At 37.2% G+C, this 19,564-nt stretch overlaps 1 long non-coding RNA gene across 1 annotated transcript in view; it reads right to left on the bottom strand.

Moving 5' to 3' along the window:
• Positions 1 to 732: 732 nt before the first annotated feature.
• The window catches only part of LOC123807570, a 296,001-nt gene continuing 277,169 nt past the window's right edge, over positions 733 to 19,564 (bottom strand). The window contains exon 4 of the long non-coding RNA XR_006783669.1: positions 733 to 1,040. This is a non-coding gene — a long non-coding RNA (uncharacterized LOC123807570). The remainder of the gene's footprint in view (positions 1,041 to 19,564) is intronic.

Raw genomic sequence — 19,564 nt, forward strand, 5'->3', positions numbered from 1 at the left:
GGGATACAAAGGTGGTAAAACATTCACAAATCAATAAACATAATACATCACATAAACAAATTGAAAGACAAAAATATCACGATCATATCAATAGATGCAGAAAACATATTTGATAAGGTACAGCACCGATTTATGGGGGGAAAACACTCAGCAAAGTGGGAATAGTGAGAAAGTAGCATTCCTCAACATGATAAAGGTCATATATGAGAGACCTACAGTCAACATCATACTCAAATGGCAAAAACTAAAAATGTTCCCACTAAGATCAGGAAGAAGGCAAGGAAGTCCACTTTCACCACTTCTATTCAACAAAGTATTGGAAGTTCTACGCACAGCAATCAGAGAAGAAGAAGCAATAAAAGGCACCCAAATTGGAAAGGAGGAAGCAAAATTTTCATTGTTTGCATGACATGATAGTGTATATAGAAGATCCTATAGATTCTACCGAAAAAACTACTTGACCTAATAAATGAATTTGACAAAACAGTGAATACAAAGTCAATATTCAGAAATCAAAGGCATTTTTGTATACCAGCAATGAAATATTAGAAACAAAAATCAGGATAAAAATCCCATTTGATATAGCAACAAAAAATATAAAATACTTAGGAATAAACCTAACCAAGAAGGTAAAAGACCTGTACTCAGAAAACTACACAACAGTGAAAAGGAAATTAAGGAAGATACAAACAGGTCTTCATAGTAATTTCTTACAATCCTCTGTATCTCTGTGTTATCAGTTGTAATCTTTCCTCTTTCATTTCTGAATTTATTTATTTTGATCCTCTCTTTTGTCCTTGACAAATCTGCTTAAATGCTTGTCAATTTTGTTTATCTTTTCAAAGAACCAGCTCCTGGATTTATTGATCCTTTGGATTGTTGTTTTAGTCTCCACGTTGTTTAATGTTGCTCTGATTTTGGTTATGTCTTTCCTTCTACTCTCTGTAGGCTTTGTTTGTTGTTGTTCCTCCAGTTCTTGTAGTTGTAGGAGTTAACCACTCATTTCTTTTTCCTTCCTTTCATAAACACATTTGAGGATCCTGAGAATACAAGGAAGCAAATGTCATGATTTTTACATTTTAGAAGCTTAAGACTCAATAGAACTCATATTTGTCAATGTAGAAGTGTGAATGGAATGCAAGTTTTCTGGGCCATTATTTCTGAATTCTTGAGAGTTTACAAAACCTGGTGGTTGCTCTGACCCAGAATCAAGTTAAAGGAAGTGCTTGAGTGCTGCTTTTTTGTATCAAATATCTCCCCTCCTAAAGTCCTGTCTTCTATCCAAATATTTCCTAATTTAGATTAGAGCATATTTTGGGGTTAGGAGAGTGTGGAAGAGAGGAAGGAGCTTAGAAAAGTCTCATTTCACAGTCACTTATTGTTGGCAAGGTTGGACCATGATTGCTATACAGTGAACAGTTACAACTGAGTGATCATGGGTTTGAAGATATATTACCAATACTTATATAACTTGGCTACTGATAGCTGATGGTGATACAGACAAAGAAATAAGTCTTTGTGTTTGAGAAATAAAATAGTTATAATGAAAGAAACCTTATAACATTTCTAAGAAATATCCAGAAAAGTAAAATATTCATTAAACCATCTGCTTTATTTGGTCTACACAATGCCCATTTGTTCACTCATTCATTCATTTATTAATACATCCATTGTGGTGGGCACCAGGTTAGGGACTGGAAGTCCTGCTCAGTCTGGAAAGGGAGAGATTGACATTTTCAGACACATCATCTGAATGTTTTGTCATCATGAAGAAAAGGTCCTGTCGTTGCATACACTAAGTGGATAGAGTATAGGGCTTTTGGCATTTAATTCTGTTGAAAATACTTTCCAAACTCATTTTACCAGCACCTCAGAGCTGTAGCATGTGTTATGAAGTTAAGAGAAAAATCATGTATAGCATTTTAGCTGAAAAACTTGAATATTAAAAAAGGACAAATTTTCAACTTCAGACCACTTTGTCTCAAGGGAAATTGAAAAGATCTTAAAAAATAACAAGAGCTTCAAAGCAGGTAGCTGTTTATATTCAGGGCTAAGGGAAGCTTAAATATATAATGTTTAGTAATTTTTAAAAGTTCAGCTAAAAGGCAAAAATTGAGATAGGAAAACAATTATATTTGTTCTTCAATTCCAGTCACCCCAAAGCAAGAAATGGCTTTTGCCCCTATCTTTCATGCAAGCACATTTCCATTAGGTTGAGAGTAAGCATGGGCAATTTCAGCCTGAAATGATTACTTTCTGGAAATTTTTAGTGAGCAGGATCAGTCATGTTGAAGTGTGGATCTTGCTACCTGGATCAATAATTTTAGCTAGCTAAGATTTCTGCGAAGGAAAGGCAAGGATGGTCAAGTTTAGCGGACCTAACAAACCCCTAAAAAGTTCTTGTTCATTGTGTTCAAGGACCATTGTTTTTTAAGGATTTATAGAAGCCACAGTACTCACTGGGATATGAACAATAGCTAACATTTAATAATTATGCAGTTTGCCCACTGTACCAAGTACTTTATATACATTGACTCATCTAATCCTAATTACAGCCCTACTTTACAGATGACAACTTTCAGGCACAAAAAGCCTAAATTACAGAGTAGGATCAATGTGTCATTTACTTAGAAAATGAGTCAAGCTCCATGCAAGTGAATAAATGTGAACATTCCTACTTTACTGTCTTTTGATTTTCTTTCTCAAGTTTGGTGCATTTTCTCTTTGTTTAACGCATATTGGTAACTTCTTAGTCCTTTGAAGAAAAGTAAAAATTTGAATTCAGAATAGAATTTTGAAACCCACAACATGAATTCAAGAAGCTCAGAGAGCCTTGCTTGTTGTGGCTCAGTGCATTGAGTGCCAGCCTGTGAACAGAAAGGATTGCTGGTTTGATTCCAGGTCAGGGCACGTGCCTGGGTTTTGGGCCAGGTCCCTGGTGTGGGAGTAGGTGTATGAGAGGCAACCACACATTGATGTTTCTCTCCTTCTCTTTCTCCCACACTTCCCTTTGTCTAAAAATAAATAAATAAATTCTTTTGTAAAAAGAAGCTAAGAGAAAACCTAACCACAAATAAGATACTAGTAGCTTGGAAAAATCCATAGCTTTCATTGAGTTTTTTTTTTATTTCTTTTAAGATTTTATTAAATTAATTTTAGAGAGAGGGGAAGGGAAGGCAAATGAGAGGGAGAGAAACATCCATGTGTGAGAGAAACATATACCCAGTGGGGACCTGGCCCACAATTCAGGCATGTGCCCTGACCAGGAATCAAGTTGGTAACTCTTTGGTTTGTGGGATGACACTCAACAAACTGAACCACACTGGTCAGGGTAAGTGTGTTTTTGAGGGGTCTTTTCTCTCCAAATATCCCTTACATTTCCTTCTCATGTAGAAGATAACAAGATACAACAAATTGATTCATTCTAAGTGAATGAAACACTTACCTACCCTTTTATGTCTAAACTTCCAGCAGTTCCCTAATGCATAGGACACATAAATAATAATTCTCTCTTTCCCAAATATTTGGTTTTTTCCAGCTTGGCTTTCCATTACTCACTCCTGATGAGACTCTGGCAGCACTTCTCTTCTATGCTACAGACAGTTTCTGGGCTGTTCTTTGAACATGGTATTCAGTTTGCCCTCAATTGATGCCTTAGCTCTGGGAGTTTCTCATTATGTTCGCCTCACATTCATTTTATGGGCCATTCTTCTAAGTGACTCCAAATTGAACTGTTAATCACTACACTTTAATAATGAATTAATTCTGTGTGCAGATGTTTTTCTCCAAATGCTCTAGGAGCCTAGACATGCAGAAAGAAAGTTTGTGAAGCTTCTTGCTCTGATACCACACAGCAGAATGTTGCTGAATCATACATTTTCTCTGAGGCTCAAAGAAGGTACACTGTGAATGGTAAAATATCAATCAAATGATAGGTGAGTGTCAGTATTCTATTCTACACATAAGAGTAAGTGCCTTTTTTATTTGTGATTGCTGACCCCAAATTAGCCATCAACTCCAGAAATGCGCCTAAGACACATGCCCCTTGACATGCTTTGAGCCTTGGGGAACATGTGCCAGAAACCAATATTAAGCAGCATCAGTTGGACAAATACATTTTAGTGACTAAAGCTGTTGGAAATTACCACTATGTTGCATTTCACTTGAATTCCTCACGTTGGAATGAAACACAGTCAAAACAGAGAAGTGGATAGATTTGCCCTTGGCCACAGCATCAGGTAGTGGTGTAAACAGAATGAGAATAATCATATGTGTTACAGGCTTTCAGCATGTCCCAAACCATGGTCTTTTTATTTTTTTAAATGGTTTTTTTTAAAGATTTTATTTATTTATTTTTATAGAGAGGGTAAGGGAGAGAGAAAGAGAGGGAGAGAAACATTAATGTGTGGTTGTTTCTTGCTTGACCCCTACTGGGGACCTGACCTACAACCCAGGCATGAGCACTGACTGGGAAACAAACTGGCAACCCTTTGGTTCACAGGCCTGTGCTTGATCCACTGAGCTACACCAGCCAGGAAAACCATGGTCTTTTTAAAAATATATATATACATAGGTCTTCCAGCCAAGCTGTAGATGTAAGTATATATACTTTTCCCCTCTGCACAACCAAACCACCTCTTAGGCTTTTCTTTGTTTCTTTTTTTCCTTCTTATTCCAATACCACCTATATTAATTTTAGTTTGTTTCTTGTTGACAGTACTCCAGTGGATATTTCTCTCCCATTTGGCTCCTATATGTTTATCAATTATTAATTATTACCTTCTTTTTTCTTTCTATCACTTTGCTGAATTTTATATTATTTTAATTTCTGTATAGACCTAATATGATACGCTTCCTTTCTCATACTCCATTCCACATTCTTCATTTCCTTTTTTATACATGAGGTAAAATTTACCTTCTCTCTTTCCATTGCTCAATTCTCAACTCTTATTAGTGTTCCTCCCTCTACCCTCTCAAAATCATTTCTCTTTCAATAGGTCATCTCAATCCACTCTCCTTTCTTATAGTAGTCTTAATCTTGTTAGACCCTTATTAATCCTGTTTAATTTGCTAATTGTAATGGGATTGTGTGTGGGGGGGTTGCAGGTGTGGGTTTGTTTCTTCAGCTCTGTGGTTTTGTTCAGACCACACCTGCACAACTGCACACAAGATGTGGGAAGATTGAACCTCAGTCAAACACTTGGAAGGAAGGGCCCACCAAAGAAACACCCAACAACAATCAAAACCAAATTACATCTAGATAATCAGCATAAGAGGCATAAAAGATATCCCAAGAGCATCAAGTTCAGATGCTCAAGGAGACTGATCCACTGAACCTCAAAGGCCTCCCACCATAGAAGTTCACATCACAAAGTCAGATAGTCAAAAATAGATCAATTTAAGGACTGTGTCTGTTTGTGGGTGTTTTAATGGGCTTTAGGGTTTTTGATGAAGACATTAGGTCACTACTTTAGGTTTGTATAGCATTAAATAAACATTTCCTTTCCTTTTCACGAATCTCTGGCATTGAGAGACATCTTTCCTATAGACGGCAGACATAATGGACCTGGGGGTTTCTTTCAGTAATAGTATATCGTCCCAGGCTCCCCTTGTTTGTTCTGTAACACTATGTCCTCAAAACCCACTTTCATGCCAAAAATTCCCAAATCAATTGTAGAGTTGCCAAATTCAATCTTAAGGTTCTGACTCTCAAATCTTAAGGATCCTTTTGACCTTTACTTTCTGGGTTAAAAGAAAATGGTCTGAGCTGCAAAAAGGAACTTCAAAAATGTCTTTTGCCTAGGAAGCCAGTTTGAGCATGTTTCTTGTTTTCCTATTCAAACGACTCCCTCTTTCCAATCCTGTAGGAACTGAAAGCAGTAGAGGAAGTGGCACAAAGGTGTTGGCACCTAGATTTAAATTCCATCTCCAAACCAGCACAATTTACCTAGCTTCTCCCAGTCTTAGTTTCATCCTCTGCCTTAGGGGGTAAAATAATAAAACAATGTCATGGAATCTTTATGAACATAAGTGCCCACTTTAGAAAGAGTCCCATCTTAGCTAGTACTGTTTATATGTGGTTATTATGCAAAAATAGTGGTTCACATTTAAACTTATGCTACCTCAATAAAAAAAAAAAACTTCAAGGCTTTCTAAATTGGCCACATAGCTACATATAATCCAAATGATGGTTGCCAAGTCCTGAGACTGCTAATGGAAAAGGCTTATTGAAGAAAAAGGAACTTTGTTTCTTTTGAATTTGTCTAACTATAAAATTATCCTGTCAACCATGATAAGTTCATTGATGCCAAGAATCCTTCAGTACAGGGTAAAGCTAAAATGAGAGACTCATGTCTGAATTAAAACTGCAATAAAAAAAAAAGACATGGACATCAGTCAGAGTCAGGAAAACCAGGTGCCGAGTTCAGAAAGCATGTTTTATATATAAGGATTTATTTTGCCAATTTTTTTCTGCTCTCAAATTCCATCTTTATTCCCTGTAATTAAAATTTCGATGGTCCCAGAGTTCCAGCCAAAATAGAGGTGTAGGTAGAATCCCTTTGCTTCCTAACACAACCAAAAAAAAGATAACAACCAATTTAAAGTTAATAAACAACCAGAAGTGCCAGAAAATCATACTGCTTGGAACTCTGACAACCACAGAATTAAAGAAACAGTCAAACAGAAAAACCAGACTGGTAAGGCGGTGGATGGAGGAAAACCACTGTGAGGCCATGGACCATTTGGGTGGGTCTGGCTGTGGCTAGACAGCAGGCTGCACAGGCTTGGTTGACTTAAGGGGAAACTAAGACTCAGAGCTGGCTGTGGACGATGGTGGTTGCCCTGTTAGGACAAATTCCCAGTCTCACATGAGAGTTCCCTGGAAAGTGAGCTAGAGATGAGCAAGAGAGATGCATTGTTCCCTCTTTGGCCCTTTCCCAACAAGCAACACTGCAGCACAATAAGGAAGGTTGCCCTTACTAGGTGAATACCTAAGGCTCCTCCCCCTTACAATGTAATAGGTGCCCCAAACAAAGAAATATGACCAAAACGAAAGAACAGCAAAAAATGTCAGAAAAAAACTAAGTGATGAGGCGATAGCCAACCTATGTGGTGGAGAACTTAAAGCCCTGGTAATCAAAATGCTCACAGAACTGACTGAATTTGGTCAAAAAATGAAAGAACAAATGAAAGATACCCAAAATAAAATACAGCAAAATATTCAGAGAACCAACAGTGACAGGAAAGAAACCAGGATTCAAATCAATGATTTGAAACAAAAGGAAGAAATAAATATCCAACCACAACAGAATGAAGATAAAAGAATTAAAAAAAATAGAGATTTTTTCACCACTGGGACAACTTGAAATGTTCCAATATCCAAATTATAGGGGTGTCAAAAGGAGAAGAACAACAGCAAGAAATTGAAAAGTTATTTGAACAAATAATGAAGAAAAACTTCCCCAGTCTGGCAAAGGACATAGACTTCCAGGAAGCCCAGGAAGCTCAGAGAGTCCCAAAGAAGTTGGACCCAAAGAGGAACACACCAAGGCACATCATCATTAAGTTACCCAAGATTAAAGACAAAGAGAGAATCTTAAAAGCAGCAAAAGGAAATGAAAGAGTTGCCTACAAAGGAGTTCCCATAAGGCTATCAGCTGATTTCTCAAAAGAAACCTTACAGGCAAAAAGAGGCTGAAAAGAAGTATTTGAAGTCATCAAAGGCAAGGACCTACATCCAAGAATATTCTATCCAGCAAAGTTATTTAGAATGGAAGGACACATAAAGTGCATCCCAGATAAAGTCAAGTTAAAGGAGTTCATCATCATCAAGCCCTTATTATATTAAATGTTAAAGGAACTTATATAAGAAAAAGAAGATAAAAATATGAACAGTGGAATGACAACAAACACAGCTATCAACAAATGAACCTTTAAAAAAGAAAGAAAAACAATGAAAACAAAAACAAAAACTAAGCCAACAAATAGAACAGGAACAGAATCAGAGAAATGGACACCACATGGCGAGTTTTTAGTGAGGAAGGGGAAGGGAGGAATAGAGGGGAAAATGTACAGGGAAGAATAAGCATAATTGGTAGGCATAAAATAGATGCGGAGAGGTCAAAAATGGTATAGGAAACAGAGAACTGGAAAAATTTATATGAACAACCCATGGACATAAACTAAGGGGGGGATGCTGATGGGTTGGGGAGTGCAGGGTAGAGGGAAGATAAAGAGGGATAATTGGAAAAACTATAATAGCATAATCAATAAAATATACTTAAAAATTTTGCATGGTCCCACTTCCAATCAAAATAGGTGGAAAAGAGCAAATGAGATCACATGAAGGAAAAGTGACAATAAGAAGAAATTCTTTTTTTGAGCTTTATTTTTTTATTTTATGGATTATGCTATTACAGTTGTCCCATCCCCCCAAATCCCCTTCCCTGCCTTTAATTTAGGTCCATGTGTCATAAGTTCTTTAGTTTCTACATTTCCCATACTATTCTTGCCCTCCGCCTGTCTATTTTCTTCCTACCATCAATGCTACTTATTCTCTGTACCTTTTCCCCCTTTCCTCCTCCCACTCCCCTGTTGCTAGCCCTCCATGTAATCTCTACTTCTGTACTTCTGTTCCTGATCTAGTTGTTTGCTTAGTTTGTTTTTGTCTTAGGTGTGGCTGTTAATAATTGTGAGTTTGCTGTCATTTTACTATACATGTTTGTTTATCTTCTTTTTCTTAGATAAGTCCCATTAACATTTCATATAATAAGGGCTTGCTGATGATCAACTTCTTTAACTTGACCTTATGTGAGAAGCACTTTATCTGCCCTTCCATTCTAAATGAAAGCTTTGCTGATTAGAGCAATCTTGGATATAGGTCCTTGCCTTTCATGACTTCGAATACTTCTTTCCAGCCCCTTCTTGCCTGTAAGATCTCTTTTGAGAAATCATCTGACAGTCTGATGGGCACTCCTTTGTAGGTAACTGTCAACTCATCTCTTACTGCTTCTAGGATTCTCTCCTTCATTTTAATCTTGGCTAATGTAACTATGATGTGCCTTGGTATGTTCTTCTTTGGGTCCAACTTCTTTGGGACTCTCTGAGCTTCCTGGACTTCCTGGAAGTCTATTTCCTTTGCCAGATTGGGCAAGTTCTTCTTTATTACTTGTTCAAATAATTTTCCCACTTGTTGTTCTTCCTCTTCCCCTTCTGGTACCCCTATAATTCAGATGTTGGAATGTTTAAAGGTTTCCTGGAGGTCCCTAAGCCTCTCCTTATTTTTTTGAATTATTATTTCTTCCTTTTTTTCTGTTTGGTTGTTTCTTTCTTCCTTCTGGACCACTTCATTGATTTGAGTCCAGTTTCCTTCCCATCACTATTGGTTCCCTGTGCATTTTCCTTCATTTCACTTAGTGTAGCCCTCATTTTTTCGTCTAATTTGCGACCAAATTCAACCAATTCTGTGAGCATCCTGGTCATCAGTGCTTTAAACTGTGCATCTGATAGGTTGGCTATCTCTTAGTCCCTGGTGTTGTATTTGTTCTGTAGCTTTGAGCTGTTCTGTCATTTGGGCCGTTTTTTTTTGTCTTGATGTGACTGTTATGTAGTGAGGGGCGGCACCTTAGGTGTTCACCAGAGCAGGGCAACTCACATCACTGCATTGCAATTCTGTTTGTGGGGGAGGGGTCCAAGAGGGAACAATGGTGCTTGCTCTGCTCTCTGCTGGATTTCACTCCCTTCTGCCACTTCCTCCAAGCTAATTGGGCCCTTATGGTGCTGATTCCCATGTGGGTGGGTTTGTGTATGTTCTAGGACCCTATGGGTCACTCCAAAGAACTCTCCTGTGAGGCTGGGAGTCTCTCCTGGTACCTCAACCCCCACAGGTGTTTTCAATCAGAGGTTCTGGGGCTTTGTTTTCCCATGCTGGAGCCCTGTGTTGTGCGGTCTGTCTCACTCCCCAGTTTCATCTGGTTTATCTGCACATGAATGTAGGGCAGACTGTTCCACCAGCCACCTTGAGTGCCATGCCTCTCCACAATCCGCCACCTCACTGGGTTCACCCACTGCCACCCCACACCTGGGGTCTGCCAGCCATCACTTTTTTTTGCCTCGACCCCTCTTTGCTCAACTGCCCAACTCTGTCCCTCCTACCGGTCTGGATGAATGTGTCTATTTTACCTCCTTGGTTGTCAGACTTCCATACAGTTCAGTTTTCTGTCAGTTTTTTGTTTGTTCATTTGTTTATTTGTTTCTAAATTTTTGTTGTCCTTCTTTTGGTTGTGCAAGGAGGCACAGTGTGTCTACCTACACCTCCATCTTGGCCAGAAGTCCCAATAGGGAGATATTCTTAACCTATCAAAATAATTCTGTCACTTCTACCCATTCCTCTAAAAAAATTATAGCAATCTTCCTTCAGCTGCATTCTATGTGACCTCGCTGGTGTTGTGTATTTGTTTGTACTTGCCACTGTTGGGCATGGGCCTTCCTTCTTCACTCTAAATTACAATTTTCATTTTTCTTTAGAGAGTAACATTTGGTTCACTGAAACATGTTCATTATGAGGGTGCACAGACTCAGATGAATCACAGAATATGGCAGGTTACATAAAAATCCTTCTCCATTTTCTTATGTTCACCCCAACCTTCTCATATGGCCTCTCTTCCCAGGATCCATTTCCTTGAATACCTCATCTACACTCAAAGTACAATCAGAGCATTCAGGCACTAAAGACAGCTAACAATACTAGGGAGAGTGTAGCAAACAAACCCCTAATTCCTAGAATCTCAACACAACATGGAAGCAAAAATAAAATAACAGTATCTGTAGTAATTGCTCCAGATTTTCTCATTAGCTCATTTCCCTAACTGCCAGGAGTGTTTGCTGCTGATGGTACAATTGAGACCCTCTCTAGGTTATGTTCTTGGGCTAAGGAAGTCACCTTTTCCAAGTTTATAGCTCCTTCTCAAAGATACAGCCTCCAATACCTTGTCAATGTGGAATTTCAAAAGCTGATTTCTCTGCCTAAATTCTGAGCATCTCTGAATACCCATCCCATATCCAATGCTCCCTATATGATTGATGAGAGCCTTTATTTGGACTGCATTAGATGTCAACTTCTCCTTCTGCCTAATCCTACTCCCCTCACGCCCAATAAATCTCCTGTGTGCAAATCTCCAAATTGCTATCTCAGTACCTGCTTGCCATTGAACATGACCTAAAACAGTAACCCAGACAGACTCACATTTCAAGGCATGGTAAGACTGATATTCCAGAAACTTTCATCAAGACTCAAAGCACTCCTTAAGATCCATGGAAATAGTCATGGGGTAATCTATGGTACTACAGACTATCAGCTTTGCTCCACAATAATATAGATACACAAGTTGGGCTCTTGGGAAAGTAAAGAGCTGAAACTGGAGCCAACATGTCTTGGCTCAAGCCCAGTGGTTCTTCCATGTGCCCTTAAGCAGATGTTTTTAGAGAACTCCTTTACTTTCTTTAAAATATATCATCTTTATTATATGTTTTTCCTTTACTGTTTAGTCCCCTTATACCTCCAACACCCCCACAATCACCACACTGTTGTCCATGTCTATAAGTTCTTTTTCATTTTTGCTTAATCCTTCCACTTCCTAACTCTCCTCCCACTAGCTGTCATCTGTTCTTCATCAGTCTCTGGTTTGCTTGTTTTGTTAGTTCAGTTTATTCATTAGATTCCACATATGTGTGAAATCATATGGTATTTGTCTTTCTCTGACTGGCTTATTTCACTTAGCATAATGTTCTCTAGGTCCATCCATACTGTTGCAAAGGGGAATTTTTTCTTTTTTTATGGCCAAGTAGAATACCATTGTATAAATTTCCCAGTTGTTTTATCCACTCATCTATTGATGGACACTTGAGCTGCATCCATATCTTCAAATGTATAAATAATGCTGAAATGAACTTAGGGGTTCTTATGGTCTTTAGATTTAGTGTTTTGGGTTCCTTTAGATATATTCCCAGAAGGGAAATTGCTGGGTCAAAAGGAAGATCCTCTTCTCATCTTTTGAGGTATCTCCATACTGCTTCTTCCCACAGTGGCTCCATCAGTCTGTATTTCCACCAATACTGCAAACGGGTTCCCCTTTCTCCACATCCTCACTAGCACTTGTTTGTTGATTTATGAATGATAGACATTCTGACAGGTGTGAGATTGTATCTCATTGTGTTTTTTTTTTTTTTTTTTGCATTTCTCTGATGATTGGTGATGTTGAGCATCTTTTCATGCATCTATTGGCAACATGTTTGTCCTCTTTGGAGAAGTGTCTATACAGTTCCTTTGCCCATTTTTTAAATTGGGTTGTTTGGTTTTATGGTGTGAATTTTGTAAGTACTTTATAAATTTTAAATATTAACCCCTTATTGGATGTATTGGCAAATATGTTCTCCCATTCCTTAGGTTGGCTTTATTTGTTGGAGAGTTCCTTCCCTGTGCATTTTAGTTTGATGAAATTCTATTTATTTTTTTTACTTTGTTTCCCTTGCCTGGGGAGATATACCAGATAAAAATTTCTACAAGCAATATCTGAGATTTTTCTGCCTGTGTTTACTTCTAGGATTTTTATGATTACGTGTCTAACATTGAAGTCTTTGATCCATTTTGAATTTATTCTTGTGTGTGTGGTGTAAGGTGGTCTACTTTTAATTTTCTGCACTTATTTGTCAAATTTTCCCAATACCATTTACTGAATAAACTATCTTTAGCCCAATGTATGTACTTGATTCCTCTGTCAAATATTAAATAACTATGAAGTTGCGGGTTTATTTCTGAACTCTCCATTCTCTTCCATTGATATATATGTCTGTTTTGATTACTATGGCCTTGTAGTATACTTTGATATTAGGTAGTGTGATTCCTCCAACGTTGTTCTTCTTTCTCCAGATCACTATTGCTATGTGGGGCCTTTAGTATTCCATATAAATTTTTGAAATATTTGTTCTAGTTTTTTAAAATATGTCATTGGTATCCTGATAGGAATTGCATTGAATCTATACATTGCTTTAGTTAGTATGGACATTTTAATTATGTTAATTCTTTCTATCCATGAACATGCTATGTGCTTCCACTTATTGTATCTTCTTTAATTTCTTTTCAGTGTCTTATAGTTTTCTGAGTACAGGTCTTTTACAACCTTTGTTAGGTTTCTTACTAGGTATTTTATTCTTTTTGAAGGAATTGTGGATAAGATTGTTTTCTTACTTTCCATTTCTGTTAATTCATTATTGGCATATAAAAATGCAACTGATTTCTGGATATTAATTTTGTACCCTGCTACACTTTGCTGAATTCATTTATAGTTTTAGAAGTTACTTAGTGGAATCTTTGGGGTTCTCTATGTACAGCATCATTCACCTGCCAATAAAGACAGTTTCACTTCCTCTTTTACAATTTAGATGCCTTTCATTTTTTTCTTCTTGTCTGATTGCTGTGCTACAAATTCCAGGACTATGTTAATAAGACAGGTGAAAGCGGACATCCCTGTATTGTTTCCAGTCTTAGAGTGGTACACTTGTACTTCTGCCTGTTGAATATGATGCTGGCAGTGGGCTTGCCATATGTGACCTTCATTATGTTTCATTATGTTCCCTCTTTCCCACCTTGCTGAGAGTTTTTAACATAAATCTGTGCTAGATTTATCAAAGGTTTTTCTGCATCTGTTGATATGATTATGTGGTTTTTATCCTTCATTTTGTTTATGCAGTGAATCACATTCATTGATTTGTGAATGTTACACCATCTTTACATTCCCAGAATAAATCACATTTGATTATGGTGTATAATCTTTTTTTTCTTTTGGCATTGCTGTATTCAGTTAGTTAATATTTTGTTGAGGATTTTAGCACCTTTATTGGACTACATATTTTTATTTTTGTAATTGTTTGTTCAAGTACATTTTTCTTCCTTTTACCCACACACCAGCCCAATCTGCCAGCCCTCCCCACCTTCCTCCCATTTCCACCCACCCCCTGTTATTGTCAATGTATCCTTTATAATTGTTCCTGTAAACCTTTCACACTTTCCCCCTGAAATTCAATCCCCTCTGGTCACTGTCTGCCTGTTCTCAATTTCAGTGTTGTTGATTATATTTTGCTTGCTTGTTTGTTTTGTTGACTTGGTTCCTGTTAAAGGTGAGGTCATATGGTATTTGCCTTTCATTTCCTGGCTTATTTTGCTTACCATAATGCTTTCCAGTTCCATCCATACTGTTGCAAAAGATAGGAGCACCTTCTTTCTTCCTGCTGCATAGAATTCCACTCTGTAAATGTACCATAAATTTTTGGTACATTCATTTAATGATGAGCACCTAGGTTGCTTCCAGCACTTGGCTATTTTAAATTGTGCTGCTATGAACATTGGGGTACATAGGTTCTTTTGGATTGGTGTTCCAGAGTTCCTAGGATATAATCCTAGAAGTGGAATTGTCGGGTCAAAGGGCAGATCTATTTTTAGTTTTCTGAGGAAATTTCATACTGTTTTCCATAGTGGTTGTAGTAGTCTGCAATTCCACCAACAGTGCACTAGGGTTCCCTTTACTCCACAATCTTTCCAACACTTGTTGTTTGTTGCTTTGTTTATGATAGTCATTCTCAATGGTGTGAAGTGGTATCTCATTGTGGTTTTAATTTGCATCTCTCTGACAGTTAGCAACACTGAGCATCATTTCATGTGACTCTGGACCCTTTGTATGTCTTCCTTTGAGAATGGAAGGAAGTTCCATTCTCAAGTGCTCTCCCATTTTTAATTGTGTTGCTTGTCTTCTTAGACTGGAATCATGTGAGTTATCTATGTATTTTGGAAATCAAACCCTTGTAAGAGATATGATTGACAAATATGTTTTCTCCTACAGTTGGTTCTCTTTTTATTTTAATACTGTTTTCTTTAGCCATGCAGAAGCTTTTTATTTTGATGAGATCCCATTTGTTCATTCTTTCCTTTATATCCCTTGCTCTAGGGGACATATCAGGGAAAATAATGCTGTGAGAAATATCTGAGATTTTCCTGCTTATGTTCTCCTTTGAGACATTGATTGTGTCACAACTTAAATTTAAATATTTTATCCACCTTGAATTTATTTTTGTGCACTGCGTAAGTTGGTGCTCAAGTTTCTTTTCTTTCTTTCTTTTTTTTTTTGTATGTATCTGTCTAGCTCTCCCAACACCACTTGTTAAAGATGCTATTTTTTTTCCATTGTATGCTCCTTCCCCCTTTCTTGAAAATTAATTGACTGGGGACACTTGCATTTATTTCTGGGCTTTCTGTTCTGTTTCACTGCTGTGTCTGTTTTTATGCCAGTACCAGGCTGTTATGATTACAGTTGCCTTGTAATGCAGTTTAGTATCAGGTATTGTGATCCCTCCTACTTTGCTTTTTTCTCAACATTGCAGTAGTTATTATGGGTCAATTATGGTTCCATATAAATTTGTCTTTTTCTATATCTGTAAAATATGCTATTGGTACTTTAATAGGTATTGCATGAATCTATAAATTGCTTTGGGTAATATGGACATTTTGATGAAGTTAATTCCTCTGATCCATGAACACAATATATGTTTCCATTTGTTTCTGTCTTCCTTGATATCTTTCTTCAGTTTTGTGTAGTTTTCTAAGTACAGGTCTTTTACCACTTTGGTTAGGTCTGTTCCAAAGTATTTTATTTTCCTTGTTGTTATAGCAAATGGTATTTTTTCCCCAATTTCTGCTTCTGATGTTTCATTGCTGGTATACAAAACTGTCTTCGATTTCTGGATATTGACTTCCTGTTTGGCCAGTTTCATTTATTAGGTCAAGCAGTTTTTTGACATAGACTATAGGATTTTCTATGTACACTATCACATCATCTGCAAACAATGACAGTTTCCTTCCTTCTTTCCAATTTGATGCCTTTTATTTCCTTTTCTTGTCTGATTGCTGTGGCTAAAACTTCCAGTACTGTGTTGAATCAAAGAGGTGAAAGTGGACAACCTTGTCTTGTTCCCGATCTTAGTGAGAAAGATTTTAGTTTTTGCCCATTGAGTATGATGTTGACTGTAGGTTTCCCATATATGGCCTTTATTATGTTGAGGAATGCTCTTTCTATTCCCACTTTGCTGAGTGTTTTTATCATAAATGGGTGTTTTGTCTTATCAAATGCTTTTTCCACATCTATTGATATGATCATATGATTTTTGTCTTTGCTTTTGTTTATGTGATGTATTACATTTATTGATTTGCAAATATTGTACCATTCTTGCATCCTTAGGATGATTCCCACTTGACCATGGTGTATGATCTTTTTACTATAATGCTGTATGAAGTTTGCCAATATTTTGTTGAGGATATTAGCATCTATATTTGTTAGTTATATTGACCTGAAGTTTTCTTTCTTTCTTCTCTATTTATCTGAATTTAGGATTAGGATGATGCTGGCTTTATAAAAAAAAATTTTGGGAGTATTCCATCATTTTGGATTTTGGGGAATAGTCTGTGAAGGATAGGGGTTAGCTCTTCCTTAAATGCTTTGTAGAATTCTACTGTGAAACTGTCTGGTCCACGGCTTTAGTGTGTCAGGAGTTTTTTATTACTGCTTAAATTTCATCTGCTGTTATTGGTCTCTTCAGGCTTTCTGCTTCTTTTTTTGTTTGTTTTAAGTATAAATTGCTTTCTTTTTTAAAGATTTTATTTATTTATTTTTAGAGAGGGAAGGGAGAGAGATAGAGAGAGAGAGAGAAACATCAATGTGTGGTTGCTGAGGGTTATGGCCTGCAACCCAGGCATGTACCCTGGCTGGGAATCGAACCTGTGACACTTTGGTTCACAGCCCACACTCAATCCACTGAGCTACGCCAGCCAGGGCTGGCTTTCTGCTTCTTCATTGAGTTTTGAAAGATTACATTTTTCTAGAAATTTGTCCATTTCACCTAGGTTTTCAAATTTCTTGGCATATGGTTCTTCATAGTAATTTCTTACAATCCTTTGTATTTCTGTGATGTCAGTTGTAATCTCTCCTCTTTCATTTCTAATTGTGTTTATTTGGGTCTTCTCTCTTTTTTTCTTGATGAGCCTGCTTAGAAGCTTGTCAATTTTGTTTATCTTTTTAAAGAACCTGCTCTTGTATTCATTGTTCCCTAGAATTGTGCTTTTAGTCTCTATGTGATTTTTTCTGCTCTGATCTTGGTTATTTCCTTCCTTCTACTTGCTCTGGGCTGTCTTTGTTGTTCCTCGCATTCTTGTAGACTTAGGGTTAGGTTGTTTGTTTTAAATATTTCTATCTTTTTTAGGTAGGCCTGTATCACTATGAACTTCTCTCTCAGGACTGCCTTCACTGTGTCCCATAAGTTTTGAGCTGTTATGAGTTCATTTTTAGTTTTTCCCAGAAACGTTTTGATTTTTTTCTCGAATCTAATTCTTGACCCATTTATTGTTTAATAGCATGCTATTCAATCTCCATGAGTTTGAGTCTTTTCAGGTTTTTCCCTTGAGGTTGGTTTCTATTTTCAGTCCCTTGTGGTCAGAGAAAATTCTTGACATGATTTCAAATTTCTTGAATTTTTTGAGTCTTGCTTTGTGCCCTATCATGTGGTCTGTCTTTTAAATTGTTCCATGTACATTTGAAAAGAACGTGTATTTAGCTTCTTTGGAAAGAAAGTCTCTCTATATATATCAGTTAAGTCCATTTTATCTAGGGCATTGTTCAATGCCACAATATCTTTGTTGATATTTTGTTTAAAATATCTGTCCATTTTTGACAGTGGGGTGTTAAAATCCTTTAGTATAATTCTGTTCCTGTCAATATTTTTCTTGAAGTCCTCCAAGATTTTCTTTATGTATTTGGGAGCTCCTATGTTGGTTGCATGTATATTTACAATGTTTATGTGTTCTTGATGAATTCTTCCCTTGAGTCTTATGAAGTGACCTTCTGGATCTCTCTTGATAGTCCTTTTTTTGAAGTCTATTTTGTCTGGTATGAGTATTGCTATCCTGGCTTTTTTTTCCCTGTCCATTTGTCTGGAATATTTGTTTCCAACCCTTAACTTTCAGTCTGTGTAGGTCTTTTGTCCTGTTGTGGGTCTCTTATTGGCAGCATATGTGTGGGTCATGCTTTCTTATCCATTCAGCTATTCTATGTCTTTTGATTGGAGCATGTAATCCATTTACATTTAAGGTCATTATTGATAGGTACTTATTCTTCATTGCCACTTTTTTGTACCTGTGTTCCTCTCTCTCTTTTCCTTCCTTTTCTTTATTTTATTTTGTGTTACTTTTTAAAATTTTAATTGTTGTTCAAGTACAGTTTTCTGCCTTCCTTTTCTTAAAGCAGTCCCTTTAGCATCTCTTGCATAGCTGGTTTGTTGGAGATGTATTCTTTAAACTTCTTTTGTCTGGAAGTTCCTTATTTGGCCCTCTATGTTGACTGAGAGCCTTGCTAGGTAAAGTAGCCTTGGTTGCAGGCCTCTCATTGTCATTACTTGGAAAATTTTCTCACCATTCTCTTCTGGCTTGGAGCATTTCCACTGAGAAGTCAGCTGCTAGCTTTATTGACACTCTCTCATATGTTACTTCCTATTTCTCCCTTGCTGCCTTAAGATTTTCTCTTTGTCTTGGAATTTTCACATTTTAATTATGATGTGTCTTGAAGTGAGTCTCTTTGGATTCCTATTGATTGGCACTCTGTGCTCCTGGATTTGTGTGACTTTTTCTCTCATCAAATTTGGGAATTTTTCCATCATTACTTGTTCAAAAAGATTTTCCATCCCTTGCTCTTCTTCTCCTTCTGGTTTCCCTATCATGCAGATATTATCATTTTTCATGGTGTTCTGCCTTTCCCTAAATCCCTCTTCATTCTTTTGGAGCCTCTTTTTCTTTTCTTGCTTTTTCCATGTGTTTTTTTCTACTTTGTCCTCCAGCTCACTGGTGCAATCCTCTGCTTCATTGAGACTGCTTTGTTTCCTTCTACCATGTTCTCCTGTTCAGAAATTGTATTCTTCATTTCCTCTTAGCCCTTGTTAATAGTTTCTATTTCCTGTTTCATGTTAATATAGATGCAGTAAATTCACTGTAGTTTCCCTGTAGTTTTTGGTAATTCTCTGTGAACTCATTGAGCTTCCTTATAACCACAGCTTTGAACTCCATACTCATAATTGACTTTCCTCTGTTTCATTTAGCATTCTTTCTGAGGCTTCCTCCTTTCTTTTAACTTGAGGATTATTTCTTTGCCTTCCCATTGTTTGTGAGACTCTTCTTGTTAGCCTCTACTTCTTAAATTGATCTGTTCTGACTCCCTGGCTTTATGGCATGAACCTCTATGATAGAAGACTTGTGAGATTTAGTGGTGCAGTCTCCTTCATCTCTTGAGCTCACTGGTCTTGGGCTGTCATTTATATTGGCTCTCTCAATGTCTTTTGGTTTTGATTGTTGCTGGGTCTTTCCTTGGTGGTTTTTTTTCTCCATTGGTTAGCTGAGGGTTACTCCACACACCATGTCTTGTATGCTTTTGTGCAGGTGTGGACAGTTTGTATTGAAGCTGTTTCTTCTGTCTGT

This window comes from Phyllostomus hastatus, unplaced genomic scaffold (genome assembly GCF_019186645.2).
Source record: "Phyllostomus hastatus isolate PE091 unplaced genomic scaffold, TTU_PhHast_1.1 phas_scaffold_46, whole genome shotgun sequence".
NCBI lineage: Eukaryota > Metazoa > Chordata > Mammalia > Chiroptera > Phyllostomidae > Phyllostomus > Phyllostomus hastatus.